At 54.9% G+C, this 22,099-nt stretch overlaps 1 pseudogene; it reads left to right on the plus strand.

The window, feature by feature from the left end:
• Nucleotides 1-19,890: 19,890 nt before the first annotated feature.
• On the plus strand, nucleotides 19,891-20,576 carry LOC109941335 (uncharacterized; annotated as a pseudogene).
• The last annotated feature ends 1,523 nt before the right edge of the window (nucleotides 20,577-22,099 follow it).

The raw sequence follows: 22,099 nt of genomic DNA on the forward strand, positions 1-22,099 counted from the left end.
CGTGGACAAAGATGCTATAGAAGGGATCAGGCTTCAGGCTGTGGAAAACATCAATAAATACCAAGCCGAAACAATAAAATGGCATGATAGAAAGGTTCGGCTAAAGAATATTAAGCCAGAACATTTGGTACTTCGGAGAGTGGCCAACCCAGACACAGTAGGCAAGCTACAGCTGAAGTGGGACGGACCTTTTCTGGTAATATCTTCGTCAAGACCCGGTTCCTACAGGTTGAAGGATATGGACGGCAACGACATTCCTAGATCATGGAATGTGGATGAGCTTCGGCGATATTATGTTTAGCTTGATGTAATTTTTTCTATTCTTTCTTATGGCACCCTTTAGCTTGATGTAAAGGTTTTTAATGGCACCATCGAATGCAAAGAAAAAAGAAAAAAAACAGGGAGAAGCTCAAAAGTCGTTCCTAAGGGAATGCAGAGCTTACAGCGAAAAATAAACGCTGATTCCGCCGAAGTAAAAGGCGAAGAAGCTCCTAAGGGAGACTTACAGCGAAAAATAAACGCTGATTCCGCCGAAGTAAAAGGTGAAGAAGCTCCTAAGGGAGGCTTACAGCGAAAAGTCAGCGCTGATACATCGAAAAAATAAACGGTGAAGCCAAAAAATAAGCGGCAAAGAGATTTGAGTCATTCCTAAGGGAATGAAGGTTATGATTATGGCTTCGAATATGTATTTGGGCATTCATTTGCACGATACATTACATCATGACATTTGCATTCATAAACATTCATTTAGACATACATAGGATCATTATCATCATATCATACAGAGAAGACAGACGCTTCGGCTATGAGGATAAAGCTTCGGGGAAAAACAGAAAAAAGAAATTTTCATGCTTCGATGTGTACGAAAAGAAGGGAAGGTGTTTTTCGCCTTCGGCTCAAAATGAAAATTTCGTCCACAGCAAAGCAGATCGTACACGGACAAAGGGGTAAAGATATATTACAAGGTACGCACAAATTTACATAAATTTCTTTACAATCATATTACAAAATTTTCTCTAGAATCTTCTGCAACAAAGTCTTTCGGAACATCTGTTAAGGCTTCAGCTCATCATTCTTTAGCTTCATCATCCTATACATATTAAAACGGAATGAGAAAAGCGCAGAGTTCAAGGAGAAGGTAAAAGTAACAAGTATAAGTCTCTCACTGGCTTAAGGTGGCTTCGAGCTTCGTCACCAGCCATTTTTTGCCCACTGTTTATCCAAATTTGAGTCATAAATCTGTTTCCTATACTTCGAGCTAGGCTGGGGATGTCAATCAAATCTGCTGGTGACAAACTGAAGTTTGGCCTATTAACAATTTTCCCGTGCGTGCAGCCAGTCTTCAGGAAAGCAGTAGCTGTGCCTCGAGAAGCTAACATGGCGCAGAAATCGGCATGCCCAGCGATAACTTCGTCAAGTGCATCAACTTCGCCATCAATATATTCAAAGGTGTTTGGCAGGTCTTCAACTGAAGGTGTAAACTTCTCAGAGCTGGCTCCAATTGAGTAAAAGACATCCTTCAGCCGCTGCACGCATCGGTTGCCGAAGTCTTAACATTTATCCTGAAGCTCCGTCAATGATTTTTGCAAATTTGAACTCTTCTCAATTTCGGTTTTGAGATTCGTTTCAAGATTCTTCTTTTTTTGTTCAGATTTTTCTGATTTTATGAGTAATTCGCTGTTTAATCTGTCAATTTCGGCTTGAGCTTCTGCCAGTGAACCCTCCATAGAGTGGATGACGAAGTCCTTTTTCTCCAAAGCAGCTTCGTGATCTTTGACTTTATTTTCTAGATCTTTAATTGTAGCTTCGTTTTTCTCGTCTTCGAGATCTTGTTGCATCCTCAACACTTTACTTAGTAATATTGTCGGCGTTTCGAGACCGGGGGGTCCCTGGGCCGACGAGTGAGTGTCGCCGCGTGCCCCAGCCCAGATGGGTCGAGCGCGAGGGCGAGCACGAAGGGGGGAGAGCGAGGCAGCCGGAGACCGGCGTGAGAGAGGTGGGAATCCCGCGGCTTTCGTGTTCGTCCTGCGCCCAGGTCGGGTGCGCTTGCAGTAGGGGGTTACAAGCGTCCACACGGGAGAGGAAAGTGAGCGCTTGTCTCGTCCTCGTCCCCGCGCGACCAACCCTCTCTAAGAGGGCCCTGGTCCTTCCTTTTATAGGCGTAAGGAGAGGATCCAGGTGTACAATGGGGGTGTAGCAGAGTGCTACGTGTCTAGCGGAGGAGAGCTAGCGCCCTAAGTACATGCCGTCGTGGCAGCCGGAGAGATTTTGGCACCCAGCTGGTGTGATGTCGTGGCCGTCGGAGGAGCGATGGAGCCTGGCGGAGGGACAACTGTCGGAGCGGTTGGGTCCTTGCTGACGTCCTCTTGCTTCCGTAAGGGGGCTGAGAGCCGCCGTCATCATAGAGTATGTGGGGCGCCATCATTGCCTATCTGGCGGAGCTAGCCAGATGGGACGCCGGTCTTGTTCCCTACAGCCCGAGTCAGCTCGGGGTAGGGTGATGATGGCGCCTCCTGTTGACGTGGCTGGCCTGTGCCCTAGGTTGGGCGATGTGGAGGCTCCTCCATAGCCGAGGTCGAGTCTGTCTTCCGTGGCCGAGGCCGAGTCCGAGCCCCTGGGTCGGGCGAGGCGGAGGTCGTCGGCTGAGGCCAGGGCGGAGTCCGAGCCCTGGGGTTAGGCGAAGCGGAGTTCGTCGTCTTCTGGGGCTAAGCCCGAGTCCGAGCCCTGGGTCGGGCGGAGCGAAGTTCGTCGTCTTCTGGGGCTGAGCCCGAGTCCGATCCCTGGGTCGGGCGGAGCGGAGTTCGCCGTCTTCCGGGACTTAGCCCGAGTCCGAGCCCTGGGTCGGGCGGAGCGGAGTTCGCCGTCTTCCGGGACTTAGCCTGAGTCCGAGCCCTGGGTCAGGCGGAGCGGAGTTCGCCGTCTTCCGGGACTTAGCCCGAGTCCGAGCCCTGGGTCGGGCGGAGCGGAGTTCGCCGTCTTCTGGGACTTAGCCCGAGTCCGAGCCCTGGGTCGGGCGGAGCGGAGTTTCCTATGGTGCCTTCGGCAGGGCCTGACTGCATGTCAGTCTCACTCTGTCAAGCGGCACTGCAGTCGGTGTGGCGCAGGCGGCGCTGTCCTTCTGTCAGGCCGGTCAGTGGAGCGGCGAAGTGACGGCGGTCACTTCGGTTCTGCCGGGGGGCGCGCGTCAGGATAAAGGTGTCAGACCACCTTTGCATTAAATGCTCCTGTGATTTGGTCAGACGGTGTAGCGACTTAGTCAGGGTTGCTTCTTAGCGAAGGCAGGGCCTCGGGCGAGCCGGAAATATGTTCGCCGCCGGAGGGGGGCCTCGGGCGAGACGGAAATCCTCCGGGGTCGGCTGCCCTTGTCCGAGGCTAGGCTCGGGCGAGGCGTGATCGAGTCGCTCGAATGGACCGATCCCTGACTTAATCGCACCCATCAGGCTTTAGCAGCTTTATGCTGATGGGGGTTACCAGCTGAGAATTAGGAGTCTTGAGGGTACCCCTAATTATGGTCCCCGACAGTAGCCCCCGAGCCTCGAAGGGAGTGTTAGCACTCGCTTGGAGGCTTTCGTCGCACTTTTTTGCAAGGGGACCAGCCTTTCTCGGTGGCATTTTGTTCCGGTGGGTGCGCGCGAGCGCACCCGCCGGGTGTAGCCCCCGAGGCCTCGGAGGAGTGGTTTCACTTCTTCGAGGTCTTAATGCCTCGCGTAATGCTTCGGCTGGTCTGGTTGTTCCCTCATGCGAGCTGGCCGTAGCCCGGGTGTACGGTCGGGGCCCAAGTTCTCGGGCTGGTATGTTGACGCTGTCAACGGTTCGGCCGGAGCCGGGTTTGCGAGAGCAGCCCCCGAGCCTCTGCACAGGGCGAGAGGGCGATCAGGGATAGACTCGGCTTTTTTACATACGCCCCTGCGTCGCCTTTCCGCAAGGAGGAGGGGGGGAAAGCGCCATGTTGCCCTCGATGGGCGCCGAACATGGTGTCTCCGGTGAGCTGCAAGCGGGTAATCCGAGTGGACGTCCGTGCTCCGTTCGTTAGGGGTCGGCTAGGGGCCCAGAGGCACGCCCAAAAGTACCTGCGGGTGATCTGCCAGACCCGGTCCACTAGCGACGGGGTCCGAGGGCTCGATGCCTCCCTCTGATGGTATTCCGTTACAAGATCGCTCCCGCTGGTCTCGGAAATGTCCTAGGGTACCTCGGGAGCGTAACCCGAGCCTTGGTTATGTATCGAACGTACCCATGGTCATCCCTCGCTCAGCGTCTGAGGCGGCTGTGAACCCTTCGGGGGCCAGCCTTCGAACCCCTGATCAGTAATGGGCGCGGAGCCCGAGTAGCCTGAGGCGGCCGTGGAACCCTTCAGGGGGCCGGCCTTCGAACCTTTGACCAGTAGTGGGTGTAGGGCCCACGCGATCTGAGGCGGCTGTCGAACCCTTCCGGGGGGCCAGCCTTCGAACCTCTGATCAGTAGGGAGGCTCGGAGCCTGGTTCCTTCACGGGGAAGGATCCTTTTCGAGGTATCCCCCTTTCCCGGTCCCTGTTGCAAGAGAGAGAAAGAGGAAAAAAGGAAAAGGATACGAAATCGAACGACGCGGCGTACCTTTACTGACGTGGTTATTATGGCAAAGGCGAAGCGTCGCCCGCTTCTCCTGCCAGAGGCGCCACCTGTCCCACCGCGGAGTTAATGCGACGGGGCGAGTGGTTGGCGGGGCGGCCGTTGCGCGTGCGCGAGCCGTCCGGGGAACGGAACACGGGCGCGTTGTCTTCACGCCGTGAGGGAGGTTTCCCTCGCTGCCCCCGGATGGGACGTGAGCTTGGCTGACGACGTGACTGCTGCTCCTGCCCGCCTGCCACCATCATTACTGCTAGCCCATTTTTGGCCGCATTGACCGTCGCGCCAGGCTGGCGCTGCTGGGTCGTGCGCTGGGTCGCCTCGAGCCGCGGTATTGGTTCCACAGTCGAGGAGGCGCGGTAGTGGCGCGAGTGGCGGTGCAGTTGCTTGCGCGAAGCATCCGGCACGCCGGTTGCGTGACGCGTGGGCCTGGGCCTCCATGCTGGGCGTGTCGGGAGTCGGAGAAGGGCGTCCACTTGGCGCGGTTGCATGCCGCCTGCATGGCTGCCCGCCCCTTTCGCCCGTTGGTCTGGGCAAAAGTGGAGGGTCACTTGTAACCGCTGGGCGGTCGTGCGCACCGCACACGGCAGTTTGGCTTCTTCTGCTCTGAGCCGGCTTGCATGACATGTGGGACCCAGCCCCCGCGCCGCGGGGGAGGGCCTTGGAGCGTGTTGGAGAAGACCCAGCCCGTGACGGCTGGGGACGCAAGTAGGGATAGTCGCCTTTAAAAGGAGGGTGACCCCCTTCGGAAGGCGACCATGTCTTCGCGCTCCCTTATGCATCGTGTCTTTCCACCTTCCAAGCCCCCGGATGGGGGATACCCGTCGTCTTTTCGCCTCATCGTTGGAGGAACGCAACTCCGTGGGAGTTGGTACCTTTCAGCCATCGTTGGGCTTCAAGGATTTTCATCACACAGCCTGGTTGCACCCCTCCGCTGGTGGTCACCCAAGACGGTGACCTCCAGCTCCTGGATGGGGAGAGGCAAGCCGGGCTGTGATCTCGATCCCGCCCTCAGCGTCGGGGGTGTTCGTCATCCTCGCTGGGGCGGGGAGCGAGGCGAGTCGGGGCTCTACCTCCTGCGCGGGTCGGCGGGCCACCTCTTCTTCCAGCTTCTGGTGGTGGCAATCGCCCTCCAGCTCTGCGGCGGAGACGTCCTCCAGCCATGCCGGGGAAGGCGAACTGTTGCTGCCCAGCTAGGATGCAACATTCCGCCCTCTTCCTCGCATTCGCGTTAAGGACGGCAGCGAGGACCTGCCGGTGCGCTTGGGAGCGGCCCGCTCTTTGGCTTTAATAGCTGGTTCGCGTCCCTTGAGCGGGAACGCGAACGAGAGCCCTCCGGCGGCCACATCCACCCGAGACCATGGCTGCTGCTGCAGAGGTCGCTGGCGGGTCTCCCGGTGTTCGTCGCCCCGTAGGCTCGAGGCTGCTCATACCCGCGGGGACGGAACCGGAGTTCCGTTTGTAATGGCACTTTGAATGCCAGTGTTTTTGTTCATTGTGGCTGTCGAGGCCTGAACATGTATGTAATTTTGGCACGGAGCCGTGTTTTTTCCTCATTTTCGAGCACTGAGACTCGCCTGTTGGTTATCTGAACCGCTTCACCAAGCGTGAGTCGCCCCGTGTCAAGGTGACGAGTGAGGTATCCGTATCCCGGAGGCGTAGGAGTCCCTCGGCTCGGTCGGCCTTGTTGTCCGAGGCTCCTCTAGCTTAGTTAAAGGGACCCCTCGGCCGCTCTTGGATGAGCCGAGGCCAGGGGTAGCGATATCAGCATGAACAGGGGCAGAGTTGGCTCAAAAATGAAACCTGGTTGGCCGGAGCCTAGCCGGGTCGTCCGTTGGCGGGACCGACGCTGGGGTCGACTAGCCGACGCCTCGGGTCGGGCTGGCGCCCTTGGTGGAAGGCTGGTCGAGGCCCCGGAGCGACCGGCCGAGCCGCCTGCTCGGGCCGGACTCCCGGAGAAAACCCTGGCAGCGATTGCCCGGGCGTGGCGATGACGTCGTCCTTCAGAGCGGAGATCCTCGGACCGCGTCGCCGTCCGAGGCTAGGTCGGACCTCACCGAAGGTGTCGTCGATGCCGAGGGTGCTGCTGCCCCCTTCCAGCGTCAAGACCCGAGCCTGCAGGATCAGATTGTCTTGTAGCGTGTGTCTCCTGCGGCCGTTGAGGCCAGAACACACCCTCGCTGTGTTGTAAAGCTGTGTCTCTTTTCCTCTTGTTTCGAGTATCTGGACTTTTTTGTCGGTAACAGGGACGTTTGTGCGAGCGAGAGTTGCTTCTCGCGGAAGGTGATGAGTGAGGTATCCGTATCCCGGAGGCGTAGGAGTCCCTCGGCTCGGTCGGCCTTGCCGCTTACGCGCACTTTTACCCGTCCATGAGGCTCCGTTACCGACTCAGTCGAGAAGGCTCGAAGGATCGCTTCGGCAGAAGAACTTCCGAACGTGAAGACTTGTTCGGTCCGCGGAATCACTTATCCGAACGTGAGTTACTTATCGCAGAAGGTGATGAGTGAGGTATCCATATCCCGGAGGCGTAGGAGTCCCTCGGCTCGGTCAGCCTTGGCTGCTTACGTGTACTCCGTCGTTTTCAGGATCCACTTTTCGAAGTAGTCAAAAAGCACGAAAGACATTCTGGCAGAAGAGATCTTTTTTCGAGGAAAATTTCAACGCAGAGGGGGTTCCCCCCCTTTTAGCCCCCGAGGGAGGGTCGGGCTTTGCCGAGGCGAGGCCGACCCTTCCTTGATGACTAAACTTTGCGTGGGTGCGAGGTATATGAACAACTTGAAAACATCTTAAGGGTAGAAGCGACGTAGCTGTTGGATGTTCCAAGCGTTGCCGTAGACCTCGCCTTGACTGTTGGCCAGCTTGTACGTTCCGGGCTTCAGAACCTTGGCGATGACGAACAGTCCCTCCCAGGGGGCGTGAGCTTGTGCCTCCTCGGGCGTCTTGTTGCAGCCGAAGCACCAGGTCGCCCACCTGGAGGTCTCGGGACCGGACCCCTCGGGCGTGGTAGCATCGCAGGGACTGCTGATACCGCGCCGAGTGTAGTAAGGCCTTGTCCCGAGCCTCTTCCAGCTGGTCCAGCGAGTCTTCTCGGCTAGCTTGGTTGCTTTGATCGCTGTAGGCCCTCGTCCTCGGGGAGCCGTATTCCAGGTCTGTGGGCAAGACGGCCTCGGCCCCGTAGACTAGGAAGAACGGCGTGAAACCCGTGGCTCGGCTCGGCGTTGTCCTCAGGCTCCAGACCACCGAGGGGAGTTCCTTCATCCATCGCTTGCCGAACTTGTTGAGGTCGTTGTAGATCCGAGGCTTGAGCCCTTGTAGAATCATGCCGTTGGCACGCTCTACTTGCCCATTTGACATGGGATGAGCCACGGCGGCCCAGTCCACCCGGATGTGGTGATCCTCGCAGAAGTCCAAGAACTTTTTGTCAGTGAACTGGGTGCCGTTGTCGGTGATGATGGAGTTTGGGACCCCGAAGCGATGGATGATGTTGGTGAAGAACGCCACCGCCTGCTCGGACCTGATGCTGTTCAGAGGTCGGACCTCAATCCACTTGGAGAATTTGTCGATGGCGACCAGCAGGTGCGTGTAGCCCCCGGGTGCCTTCTGCAAGGGGCCGACGAGGTCCAGGCCCCACACAGCGAAGGGCCAGGTGAGGGGTATCGTCTGCAGAGCCTGAGCGGGTAGGTGGGTCTGCTTCGCATAGAATTGACACCCTTCGCAGGTGCGGACAATTCTAGTGGCGTCGGCCACCGCCGTGGGCCAGTAGAAGCCCTGTCGGAAGTCATTCCCGACAAGGGCTCGAGGCGCTGCGTGATGGCCGCAAGCCCCCGAGTGTATCTCCCGCAGGAGTTCCTGACCTTCGGCGACGGAGATGCATCGCTGGAGGATGCCTGAGGGGCTGCGGTGGTAGAGCTCCTTTTCTTCGCCCAGCAAGACGAACGACTTGGCGCGCCGCGCCACCCGCCGAGCCTCGGCTCAGTCGAGGGGTAGCTCTCCTTGGTGGAGAAATTGCAGGTACGGGGTCTGCCAGTCTCGATCAGGCGTGGCCCCGCCTCGCTCCTCCTCGACTCGCAGTGCCTCACCCTCGGGGGCCTAGGGTACCTCGGGCTGAACCGAGGGCACCTTGGGCCGAGCTGAGGGTGTCTCGGGCTGTGCCGAGGGTACCTCGGGCTGGACCGAGGGTACCTTGGACTGGGCTGAGGGCGTCTCAGGCTCGGGCGTGTCGTCGATCTTGATGGAGGGTTGATGCAGATCCCGAGAGAAGACGTCCGGGGAACCGTTGTTCGCCCCGAGGCTATTTTAGCCAGCTCGTCCGCAGTCTCGTTGTAGCGCCGAGCGACGTGGTTGAGCTCGAGCCCGTAGAACTTGTCTTCCAAACGCTGAACCTCATCGCAGTAGGCCTCCATCTTCGGGTCGCGGCAGTGGGAGTTCTTCATGACTTGGTCGATGACGAGCTGCGAGTCACCGCGGGCGTCGAGGCGCCGGACCCCTAGCTCGATGGCGATTCGCAACCCGTTGACCAGAGCCTCATACTCAGCCACATTGTTGGACGCCGGGAAATGGAGGCGTAGCACATAGCGTAGGTGTTTCCCAAGGGGCGAGATGAAGAGTAGGCCTGCGCCGGCTCCCGTCTTCATCAACGACCCGTCGAAAAATATGGTCCAGAGCTCCGGTTGGATCGGAGCCGTCGGTAGCTGGGTGTCGACCCATTCGGCTACGAAGTCCGCCAAGACCTGGGACTTGATGGCCTTTCGAGGGGCGAACGAGATTGTCTCGCCCATGATTTCCACCGCCCACTTTGCAATCCTACCCGAGGCCTCTCGGCACTGGATGATCTCCCCCAGGGGGAAGGATGACACCACAGTTACCGGATGAGACTCGAAGTAATGTCGCAACTTCCGTCGTGTCAGGATCACTGCGTACAACAGCTTCTGAACTTGTGGGTAGCGGACCTTGGTTTCAGACAGTACCTCGCTGACGAAGTAGACAGGCCTCTGAACGAGCAATGCATGCCCCTCTTCTTGCCTCTCGACCACAATCGCGGTGCTAACCACCTGAGTGGTCGTGGCGACGTAGACCAAGAGGGCTTCTCCGTCAGCTGAAGGCACCAAGATAGGCACCTTTATGAGGAGCGCCTTCAGGTTCCCGAGAGCTTCCTCGACCTCAGGGGTCCAAGTGAAGCACTCGGCCTTCCTTAAGAGGCGGTACAGAGGCAGACCTCTTTCGCCGAGGCGTGAGATGAAGCGGCTCAGAGCCGCGAGACATCCCATGACCCTCTGTACGCCTTTCAAGTCCTTGATGGGCCCCATGCTGGTGATGGCTGCGATCTTCTCCGGGTTGGCTTCGATGCCCCGCTCGGAGACGATGAACCCCAAGAGCATGCCTCGGGGCACCCCGAAGACACACTTCTCGGGATTGAGCTTGACGCCTTTCGCCTTGAGACATCGGAATGTCACTTCAAGGTCGGAAAGGAGGTCGGAAGCCTTCCTCGTCTTGACTACGATGTCGTCGACGTAGGCCTCGACCGTGCGGCCAATGTGTTCGCCGAACACATGGTTCATGCACCGCTGGTACGTCGCGCCCGCATTCCTCAAGCCGAACGGCATGGTGACATAGCAGTACATGCCGAAGGGCGTGATGAAAGAAGTCGCGAGCTGGTCGGACTCTTTCATCCTGATTTGATGATACCCGGAGTAGGCATCGAGGAAAGACAGGGTTTCGCACCCGGCAGTGGAATCCACGATTTGATCGATGCGAAGCAGAGGGTAGGGAACCTTCGGACATGCTTTGTTGAGACCAGTGTAGTCTACACACATCCGCCATTTCCCCCCTTTCTTTCTCACAAGCACAGGGTTGGCAAGCCATTCGGGATGGAATACCTCTTTGATGAACCCTGCCGCCATTAGCTTGTGGATCTCCTCGCCAATGGCTCTGCGCTTCTCTTCGTCGAATCGGCGCAGAGGCTGCTTGACGGGTCGAGCTCCGGCTCGAATGTCCAGCGAGTGCTCGGCGACATCCCTCGGTATGCCGGGCATGTCCGAGGGACTCCATGCGAAGACGTCGGCGTTCGCGCGGAGAAAGTCGACGAGCACTGCTTCCTATTTGGGATCGAGCCCGGAGCCGATCCGGATCTGCTTGGAGGTGTCGCCGCTGGGGTCGAGGGGGACGGCCTTAACCGTCTCCACTGGCTCGAAGTTGCCGGCATGACGCTTCACGTCTGGCACCTCCTTAGAGAGGCTTTCCAGGTCGGCGATGAGGGCCTCGGACTCGGCGAGGGCCTCGGCGTACTCCACGCACTCCACGTCGCATTCGAACGCGTGTTTGTACGTGGGGCCGACGGTGATGACCCCGTTGGGGCCCGGCATCTTGAGCTTCAGGTAGGTGTAGTTGGGGACAGCCATGAACTTCGCGTAGCATGGCCTTCCTAGTACCGCGTGGTAGGTTCCTCGGAACCCGACCACCTCGAACGTCAGAGTCTCCCTTCGGAAGTTGGAGGGCATTCCGAAGCAGACGGGAAGGTCGAGTCGTCCGAGGGGGTGGACGCGCTTCCCGGGAATGATCCCATGGAAGGGCGCAGCGCCTGCCCGGACAGCGGACGGGTCAACACGCAGGAGCCTGAGGGTCTCGGCATAGATGATGTTGAGGCTGCTGCCTCCGTCCATAAGGACCTTGGTGAGCCTGACGTCGCCGATGACGGGGTCGACGACGAGCGGGTATTTCCCCGGGCTCGGCACGTGGTCGGGGTGGTCGGCTTGGTCGAAGTTGATGGGCTTGTCGGACCAGTCTAGGTAGACTGGCGCCTCCACCTTCACCGAGCAGACCTCCCAGCGCTCTTGCTTGCGGTGCCGAGCTGAGGCATTCGCCGCTTGCCCACCGTAGATCATGAAGCAGTCGCGGGCCTCGGGGAACTCTCCTGTTTGGTGATCTTCCTTCTTGTCATCGTCGCGGGCCCTGCCACCCTCCGCGGGTGGCCCGGCCCTGTGGAAGTGGCGCCGAAGCATGACGCACTCCTCAAGGGTGTGCTTGACGGGCCCCTGGTGATAGGGGCACGACTCCTTGAGCATCTTGTCGAAAAGGTTGGCACCTCCGGGGGGCTTCCGAGGGTTCTTGTACTCGGTGGCGGCGATAAGATCCGCGTCGGCGGCGTCGCGTTTCTCTTGCGACTTCTTCTTGCCTTTCTTCTTGGTGCCGCGCTGAGTTGACGCCTCGGGAGCATCTTCCGATGGGTGGCCCTGGGACTGCTTGTCCTTTCGGAAGATAGCCTCGACCGCCTCCTGGTCGGAGGCGAACTTGGTGGCGATGTCCATCAGCTCGCTCGCCCTGGTGGGGGTCTTGCGACCCAACTTGCTCACCGGGTCGCGGCAGGTGGTGCCGGCGAGGAACGCGCCGATGACATCCGAGTCGGTGATGTTGGGCAGCTCGGTGCGCTGCTTCGAGAATCGCCGGATGTAGTCCTGGAGAGACTCTCCCGGCTGCTGCCGGCAGCTTCGGAGGTCCCAGGAATTCCCGGGGCGCACGTACGTGCCCTGGAAATTGCCGGCGAAAGCTTGGACTAGGTCATCCCAGTTGGAGATCTGCCCCGGAGGCAGGTGCTCCAACCAGGCGCGAGCGGTGTCGGAGAGGAACAGGGGGAGGTTACAGATGATGAGGTTGTCATCGTCCGTTCCACCCAGTTGGTAGCCCAGGCGGTAGTCCGCGAGCCACAGTTTCGGTCTCGTCTCCCCCGAGTACTTTGTGATAGTAGTCGGGGGTCGGAACCGGGTCAGGAACGGTGCCCGTCGGATGGCCCGGCTGAAGGCCTGCGGACCGGGCGGTTCGGGCGAGGGACTCTGATCCTTCCCGCTGTCGTAGCGTCCCCCACGCCTGGGGTGGTAGCCTCGGCGCACCCTCTCGTCGAGGTGGGCCGGCGGTCGCGGTGATGGTGCTCGTTGCCGAGGTGGCCCGGGGCCGCAGGCGCGGTGTTGCGCGTGCGCCCGGTGTAGACCGAGGCTTCCCGTATGAATCGGGAAGTCGCGGCATGAGGTTCTGAGGGGTACCCCTGCCTTCGGGAGGCAGAGCTCTCGGCCCGTCGGACCGCAGCGCCTTCCAGGAGATTCTTGAGCTCCCCCTGGATTCGCCGACCCTTGGTGGTTGATGGCTCCGGCATCGCGCGGAGAAGCATCGCTGCTGCAGCCAGGTTCTGGCCGACCCCACTAGATGCGGGTGGTGGCCTGACCCTGACGTCGTCGGTGATGCAGTGCTAGAAACCCTGGGGCAGATGACGTATTTCTCCGGCCGGGGGTTGGCCCGCCCATGCCTGCCCGACGTCCCGGCAGATCGGCTCAAGCGCTCCTGCTCCCTCGTCGAGCCTGGCCTGCACCCCGCGGATTTGCTCGAGCTGTGGGTCATGGCCCCCGGCCTGAACGGGGACCACAGCTAGCTCCCGTGGGATGTCAACGCGGGGCACCGGCCTAGGGAGATCACCATCCTCCGGCATGCCGAGATGATTGCCTTCGGAGGGACCCCCTAGATCGACGTGGAAACATTCGCGGCTAGGGCCGCAGTCCTCGTCGTCGAGGCTGTGGCTACCGTCGGAACAGTCGGAGAGGCAGTAGTCACATGCGGTCATGAAGTCCCGCATGGCACTGGGGTTGCCAAGTCCAGAGAAATCCCAACAGATGCTGGGGTCGTCGTCTTCCTCGGACCCAGAGGGCCCGTAGGTCGAGACGTCCGTCAACCGGTCCCAAGGCGACCGCATGCGAAACCCCAGAGGGTTTGGACTCACCTCTACGTGAGCGCCCGCCAAAGCGAGGTCGCTAGGCGGGTTGAGGCTGAATCCAAATGAAGTGGGATGGGAATCGGTTGGTACCTCCTGGTCGACGAGCGGCGATAAAGTCACGTCGGGGACTGACTGCACCGTCGTCTCAGGTACGAGGGCGACGTCCAGCAAGCTTTCCGCAAGCGCGCTGGCGTCGTCCGCTTGCTCGGGATTGGCGTGTCGCGGGGAGACGGCGCTCGTCTTCGTCTCAAGCGCGAAGTCGATACCCGGTGCGCCCCCCGTTGGGGTGCCGGCGCCGTCGACTTGCTCGACAGCCGACGAGGCGCTGCCTCCTGCTTGGCCTTGGCTGCCCTGCCTTCCCCTCTGTCGGCGGGGAAGAAGGCGGGACGAGGTCGAAGGTTGTTCTTCCACCACGCGGGGAAGACGTCGTCGATTCCGCCACCGGCGGGCGGGCTGTCGGCCGCCATTGTCGTCGTCGCGCGGCGGGGGCAGGAGTATCATGTCGTAGCTGCCGTCGAAGGACATGAACTCAAGACTCCCGAAACGGAGCACCGTCCCGGGTTGGAGAGGTTGCTGGAGACTGCCCATCTGGAGCTTGACGGGAAGCTGTTCGTCAACACGCAGCAGGCCCCTACCTGGCGCGCCAACTGTCGGCGTTTCGAGACCGGGGGGTCCCTGGGCCGACGAGTGAGTGTCGCCGCGTGCCCCAGCCCAGATGGGTCGAGCGAGAGGGCGAGCGCGAAGGGGGGAGAGCGAGGCGGCCGGAGACCGGCGTGAGAGAGGTGGGAATCCCGCAGCCTTCGTGTTCGTCCCGCGCCCAGGTCGGGTGCGCTTGCAGTAGGGGGTTACAAGCGTCCACGCGGGAGAGGGAAGCGAGCGGCTCTCAAGCGAGCGCTTGTCTCGTCCTCGTCCCCGCGCGGCCAACCCTCTCTAAGAGGGCCCTGGTCCTTCCTTTTATAGGCGTAAGGAGAGGATCCAGGTGTACAATGGGGGGTGTAGCAGAGTGCTACGTGTCTAGCGGAGGAGAGCTAGCGCCCTAAGTACATGCCGTCGTGGCAGCCGGAGAGATTTTGGCACCCAGCTGGTGTGATGTCGTGGCCGTCGGAGGAGCGATGGAGCCTGGCGGAGGGACAGCTGTCGGAGCGGTTGGGTCCTTGCTGACGTCCTCTTGCTTCCGTAAGGGGGCTGAGAGCCGCCGTCGTCATAGAGTATGCGGGGCGCCATCATTGCCTATCTGGCGGAGCTAGCCAGATGGGACGCCGGTCTTGTTCCCTGCAGCCCGAGTCAGCTCGGGGTAGGGTGATGATGGCGCCTCCTGTTGACGTGGCTGGCCTGCGCCCTAGGTTGGGCGATGTGGAGGCTCCTCTGAAGCCGAGGTCGAGTCTGTCTTCCGTGGCCGAGGCCGAGTCCGAGCCCCTGGGTCAGGCGAGGCGGAGGTCATCGGCTGAGGCCAGGGCGGAGTCCGAGCCCTGGGTCGGGCGGAGCGGAGTTCGCCGTCTTCCGGGACTTAGCCTGAGTCCGAGCCCTGGGTCGGGCGGAGCGGAGTTTGCCATCTTCCGGGACTTAGCCCGAGTCCGAGCCCTGGGTCGGGCGGAGCGGAGTTCGCCGTCTTCCAGGACTTAGCCCGAGTCCGAGCCCTGGGTCGGGCGGAGCGGAGTTCGCCGTCTTCCGGGACTTAGCCCGAGTCCGAGCCCTGGGTCGGGCGGAGCGGAGTTCGCCGTCTTCTGGGACTTAGCCCGAGTCCGAGCCCTGGGTCGGGCGGAGCGGAGTTTCCTATGGTGCCTTCGGCAGGGCCTGACTGCCTGTCTGTCTAACTCTGTCAAGCGGCACTGCAGTCGGTGTGGCGCAGGTGGCACTGTCCTTCTGTCAGGCCGATCAGTGGAGCGGCAAAGTGACGGCGGTCACTTCGGTTCTGCCGGGGGGCGCGCGTCAGGATAAAGGTGTCAGGCCACCTTTGCATTAAATGCTCCTGCGATTTGGTCGGTCGGTGCGGCGACTTAGTCAGGGTTGCTTCTTAGCGAAGGCAGGGCCTCGGGCGAGCCGGAAATATGTTCGCCGCCGGAGGGGGCCTCGGGCGAGACGGAAATCCTCCGGGGTCGGCTGCCCTTGTCCGAGGCTAGGCTCGGGCGAGGCGTGATCGAGTCGCTCGAATGGACCGATCCCTGACTTAATCGCACCCATCAGGCCTTAGTAGCTTTATGCTGATGGGGGTTACCAGCTGAGAATTAGGAGTCTTGAGGGTACCCCTAATTATGGTCCCCGACAAATATACTCTGGCAAAACAACCTTCGTCAGAAAACATCTTAATTCAAAAAATAATAAAAAGTTAAGAGTTTTACCTTAAAATTAGCATAGAACAGGCTACCGGCGACATGTTGTCGCCGGTACCTGCAGAGGTCCGCCTCAATCTTCGGCAGGCCAACATTCTTCGAGAAAGGCCTAACGACCTTTGCCTCGGTTCGATTCCGAAGGCATCTCAATTTCCCTTCTTTGACTCCGCCAAACAGCAAAGCCCCTGGTTTGTACCCACAGGATACTGCATATTTCTTCAGTTCTTCTTTTTCAGTTTCTGATAACTCTTGCCCTAGTATATCTTGAAAATTGAAGTTTTCCTCTTCCAAAGTAACTTTAATTTGCTCTTTTCCTTTCTCAATTGTTGTGTCCACCGCGGCCGCAGCAGCTTCTTCCTCAGCCATTTTTAGAAGCATGTTATCAATTTCACCAAGTGTGGTTTCTAGATCAGAATCTTCGGCGGTTTCGGCTTTGGCACCTTCGGCTCCGGTGGCTGCAGCTTCGGCAGCACCAGCGTCTTCAGTAATTGGTATTTTTGACGCCAATGCTGGCGGCGGTGTCTGATGAATAACATCGCCCACTTGGATAATTCTCCGTTTTTTCAGCTTAGCAGGACTTTCCGTTGCCGAAGGCTCCTTTTTCTTCTGAAAAAACTTCGTTAGTTGTGGCGCCAGCGGACTTAGCTTGATAGGCAAAGGTTCAGTCATTACCTTTAGAATTTCTTCCACATCGATAGCAGAAGGCGTCGCAGGAGCTTCTCCTTCTTGGCCCGACGTTTTTGGTTTCGGGGCCGTAGCTTTCCTTTTCTTTGAAGTAGCTATCTTCGGCTCAGGGCTCAGCTTTCTTTTCTCAAAAACTTCTTTGTCTTTTTTAGCCAATTTCAGTGGGCTCAGCTTCGGAAATTGGGACAGTTTCAGTGGCTTCGATCTCATCTCCCTCACGATCAACCCTGGTAGTGGAGCGCACTCTAGCCATTTGATTATGAATTTCTAGAAGTTTTTTTTTGAAATTAATGACCTTTTTTCTGAAGCTCTTCTTGTGACGAAGCAGAATCCGAGGTGGTGCTTCGTTTGAGTGCAAGGATCAGGCTTCGGCTATGGTTAAATTCCTGGCAGCAAAACAGTGCAATAGCAATGAATGCTATGGTAACTTCACACCTACTCGTCTGTTTATATAGTGCTGCAGGTAAGAAGGTGAATCGTCAAGTCTCCTACACCGGACGAACAGTCGCTCGCACCCATTGAACGGTGGGCCACAAAACCCGAGAAGGTGAATCTGCATGGTGGGACCACTCCGCGCTCGGAAATTTTATCGTTTCCCGGCAACGAGCTCAGGGAAGGTGTTTTTCGGACCTTCGGCTTCCCGAAGCCTAAGAGACTTTTTCACGGATCAAGCTCGTTACGAAAAATGATCTAGCACCGCGAAGAGGCTACTGTTGGGGCCATGCTTCGTCGCCGAAGGTCCTGCAGGAAGAAACACCTTCGGCAAATCCGTTTAAACATAGTGCCGAAGCTACCACTCATGAAGCTTCGGTACTGTAACGTATCTGAAGACAAAGGTTCGAACCGACTTAAAGATGAAATGACTTCTTAGTCCATAAGGGTCTGAGTCATAATTGTAATCTTTTGTCAGGGGCATGATTGTAATTTCTCACAGGCTGCGTCATGTGCCTATAAATAGGTGAACAGTACTCATTTACTGTTCACGCAATCCTGTAATCATCGACGCATCACACTGGAATTATTGTTCTTTGCCAAGGCAAAGGTATAAATGTACCTAAATATTATGTTTTAATACTTAAGTTTGTATAATAAAATATATGTATAATAATATTTGTCTTTGGTATAAATCTCTTTAATGTTTCATGTTCTAGCATTGTTTACATTGTTTTATAGATCTAATCACGAAGGTAATACCTTCGTGATATTTTGCTTTTGGTCTTCGTCCGAAGTTCATTATATCCTAAGGGAGATAATGCTTTAGTGGACGAAGGGCATTAACATTTAACATTTTATGTTGCCTTGTTCTTAATTCTTAGCATTTGAGAACAAGTCCCCAACATTGCCTATGCTACTTACCATGGCTTTAAGCTCTATCAAATGGACGTGAAAAGTGCCTTTCTCAATGGACCTATCAAGGAAGAGGTATATGTTGAGCAACCTCCCGGCTTTGAAGATAGTGAGTACCCTAACCATGTTTATAAACTCTCAAAGGCGCTTTGTGGGCTCAAGCAAGGCCCGAGAGCATGGTATGAATGCCTGCAAGATTTTCTTATCACTAATGGCTTCAAAGTCGGTAAAGCCGATCCTACTCTCTTTACTAAACTGTTGCAAAAGACTTGTTTGTATGCCAAATTTATATTGATAGTATTATATTCGGGTCTACTAACAAGTCAACTTGTGAAGAGTTTAGTAGGATCATGATACCAAAATTCGAGATGTCAATGCTGGGGGAGTTGAAGTATTTTCTAGGATTTCAAATCAAGCAACTCCAAGATGGCACCTTCATCAGCCAAACAAAGTACATTCAAGACACACTTAAGAAGTTTGGGATGAAGGATGGTAAACCCATCAAGACACCCATGGGAACCAATGGGCATCTCGACCTCGACACGGGAGGTAAATCCGTAGATCAAAAGGTATACCGGTCGATGATAGGATCTTTACTCTACTTATGTGCATCTCGACCAGATATTATGCTTTCTGTATGCATGTGTGCAAGGTTTTAGGCAAATCCTAAGGAAGTTCACCTTAGAGCCGTGAAGAGAATCATGAGATACTTAGTTTACACTCCTAAGTTTGGGCTTTGGTACCCTAAGGGATCTACCTTTGATCTAATTGGGTATTCCGATGCCAATTGGGCCGGATGTAAAATTGATAGGAAGAGCACATCAGGGACTTGTCAATTTCTGGGGAGATACCTGGTGTCATGGGCTTCAAAGAAACAAAACTGCGTAGCTCTTTCTACCACCAAGGAAGAGTACATTGTTGCAGGTCATTGTTGCGCGCAATTACTTTGGATGAGGCAAACCCTTAGGGACTATGGCTACAAATTGAGCAAAGTCCCTCTCCTATGTGATAATGAGAGTGCAATCCGCATGGCGGATAATCCCGTTGAACACAGCTGCACTAAGCACATAGACATCCGGTATCACTTTCTGAGAGATCACCAGCAAAAGGGGGATATCAAAATTGCTTATTTTAATACCCAAAACCAATTATACGATATCTTTACAAAGCCACTAGATGAGAAAACTTTTAGCAAACTTAGGAATGAGCTAAATATACTTGATTCTCGGAACTTTGATTGAAACATTGCACACATAGCTCATTTATATACCTTTGATCATGTCTCTTTCATTGAGTGCAAATGCATATTTCTTATTCTTCTTGCGCCAATGCTAAGACTAATGTGTTTTAAGTGTATTTCTATACTTAGTCTTACATTGAAAGGGAAATGGAGTACTCGGCAAAGACAAGGCTTGCACTCCAACTGTGACAATATCGTTTACCCTTTGCCATTACTCCCACAAGCTCTAAATGGTATGACCCTTCACTCATATTTATATTACCATTTGCGAGAAAGATGCTCAAGGGCTCTCAAAGTCTCCGTTTTTGGCGATTAATGCCAAAGGGCGAGAAAGTATTAAGCCCAAAGCAAAAGGACCACATCACCACCATTTCAATTTTTTTCGACATGTAATTTTAATTGGTATTCTTCAATTGGTATTTATTTCAATTGATGTATTCTCAAATTAGTTTGATATCAATTGGTATATATGTTTCACTTGATTTATGAAAGTAAAATTTCAAATTGATATCTCAAAACGCTCTTGAAAGCTAAGAGGAGAACTTCATTCAGGGGGAGTTTTATTTAGTCAAAGGAAAAGCATTTGAAACAGGGGGAGAAATTTCAAATCTTAAAAATGCTTCTTGAATATCATTTCTATACCTTTGACTATTTGCAAAAAAGACTTTGAAAATATTTTCCAAAAATATTTGCAAAACAAGTGGTGCAAAAGTGGTCCAAAATGTTAAATAAAAGAAAAGGCAATCCATTCATATTTAGTGAGATTTTCAATTGGTTTAACTACAAGTAACCTATGCACATTCTAAATGCAAACTAGTTACATTTCTGCACTTTATATTTGTTTTGGTTTGTGTTGGCATCAATCACCAAAAAGGGGGAGATTGAAAGGGAAATAGGGTTAACCATTTCCTATAATTAATTTTGGTGGTTGATAGTCAACACAAACATATGGACTAACTAGTTTGTTCTAGAACTCATGTATTACAGGTGCATAAGGTTCAACATAAACGAAGAAAATAACCAAGTTAGGAACACAATTTTATTGGAGCAAAAGGAATCGAGTGTGCTGAAAATTGGCGCACCGGACTCCCTGGTGTGCCACCGGACAGTGTCCGGTGCACCAGGACCGTATAGATGTCAACCAGCGACTCTCAGGAATTCCAGGGCGCGCTCCGCTATAAATCACCGAACTATCTGGTGTGCCACCGGACTGTCCGGTGAGCCAGCGGGCAACGGCTATCCAGCACCAACGGTCGACTGCAAAAGTACCTGCCATGGTGAACAGTGCACAACAGAGTCAGAGCAGCGAAGTCAGAGGGGCACCGGACTATCCAGTGCCGCAAGAGGACATAGCCTCCAACGGTCGACCAGCTCTGAACCCTAACGGTTGGGTGATGTGGCGGTGCACCGGACAAGGAACAATGCCTGTCCGGTGGCGCACCGGACTGTCCAGTGCGCCCATCGCCAGTAGCCTCCCCAACGGCTATGAAAGTGGTTGAGGACTATAAATACCCCAACCACATCATTCATATCCATCCAAGCATTTCAAACATCTCAGTCAATACAAGAGCAAAAGACTCCACTCCAAGACACATCAAATAGATTGAATCATCTCTAAGCCTTCAAATCAACTCAATTCCATTAGGGACTTGAGAGAGGGTGTTTTTGTGTTCATTGTTACTCTTGTTGCTTGGCTTGGCCTTTTTCTTTTCTTACTCTTATTCTGAACTGCTTTGTAAGCGAGGCAAGAGACACCAAGTGTGTGGTGGTCCTTGCGGGGTCTTAGTGACCTGTGAGATTAAGGAAGAAGGCTCACTCGGTCTAAGTGACCGTTTGAGAGAGGGAAAGGGTTGAAATAGACCTGGTCTTTGTGACCTCCTCAACGGGGACTAGGTTCTTTGGAACCGAACCTCGGTAAAACAAATCACCGTGTTCATTCGCCTTGATTCTTGTTTGATTTGTTTTCCCCTCTCTTTCTGACTTGAATTTAATTCTAATGCTAACCCTCGACCTTAGTGCTTGCTTAAGTTTATAAATTTCAGATTTCGCCTATTCACCCCCCCTCTAGGCGACTTTCAACAATGATCTTATCATGAACATTAATAAACCAACAATAATAGTGGAAAATGATCATAATTCAGTATAACATTAATCCCAAAACCAGGAAGAGAAATAGCAAGTCTACCTAATAGTTTTCATTTGTTTGCAAGGTGAGAGGTAAACAAAGCTAGGGTAACCTATTAGGTCCCATTAAATTAACCTGAGCATGTCACAGTGATTAACAAGAACATTATTAGGTAAAGAAAAGTGATCAAGGGCACAACTTGCCTGTGACTTGAGATTACAGGTACTTCACCAAGTTGGTCTTTGGGTTTCTCGTGACCTCGCTGCTACTCGTAGCAATACATATAAATAAATGAAAGGGAAATGAACTTAACCATTTTCTATAATTAATTTTGGTGGTTGATGTCCAACACAAACCATGTGGACTAACTAGTTTGTCTAGATGTCTTTTATCTCAGGTGCATAAGGTTCAACACAAACTAAGAAAGAAATCTAGTTAGGGACTCAATCAAAAATTGGAGCAAGACTTAGAGTGTGCTGAAATTTGGCACACCGGATAGTGTCCGGTGCACCAGGCCCGTACAGACCCAAACCAGCCACTCTCGGGAATTCCAGGGGCAGCCTCTGCTATAATTCAACAGACTGTCCAGTGTGCCAGCGGAGCAACGGCTCCTTGGGCGCCAACGGTCGTTTTGTCAGATGAACAGTGATGAATAGTGTCACACATAAGTCAGAGCGCAGAAGTCAGAGGTCACCAGACTGTTCGATGCAGCAAAAAGACAAGCGGCTCCAACGGTCAACTGCTCCAAACCCTAATGAATGTGCTGACGTGGCGCACACCAGATAGTGAATAGTAGCTGTCCGGTGCGCCACCGGACTGTCCGGTGTGCCCATCGCCAGCAGACTTCACCAACGGCTAGGAAGTGATTGGGGGCTATAAATACCCCCAACCACCTCATTCAAAGCCATCCAAGCCTGATGAAATATTCATTCATTGCAAGAGCAAAGTGCAACACTCCAAGACACAATCAAAGCAATCAATCCACTCAAAGTTCCCAAAATCAACGCTAGTGCTTA

The sequence above is a fragment of the Zea mays genome, chromosome 1 (assembly GCF_902167145.1).
Source record: "Zea mays cultivar B73 chromosome 1, Zm-B73-REFERENCE-NAM-5.0, whole genome shotgun sequence".
Classification (NCBI taxonomy): domain Eukaryota; kingdom Viridiplantae; phylum Streptophyta; class Magnoliopsida; order Poales; family Poaceae; genus Zea; species Zea mays.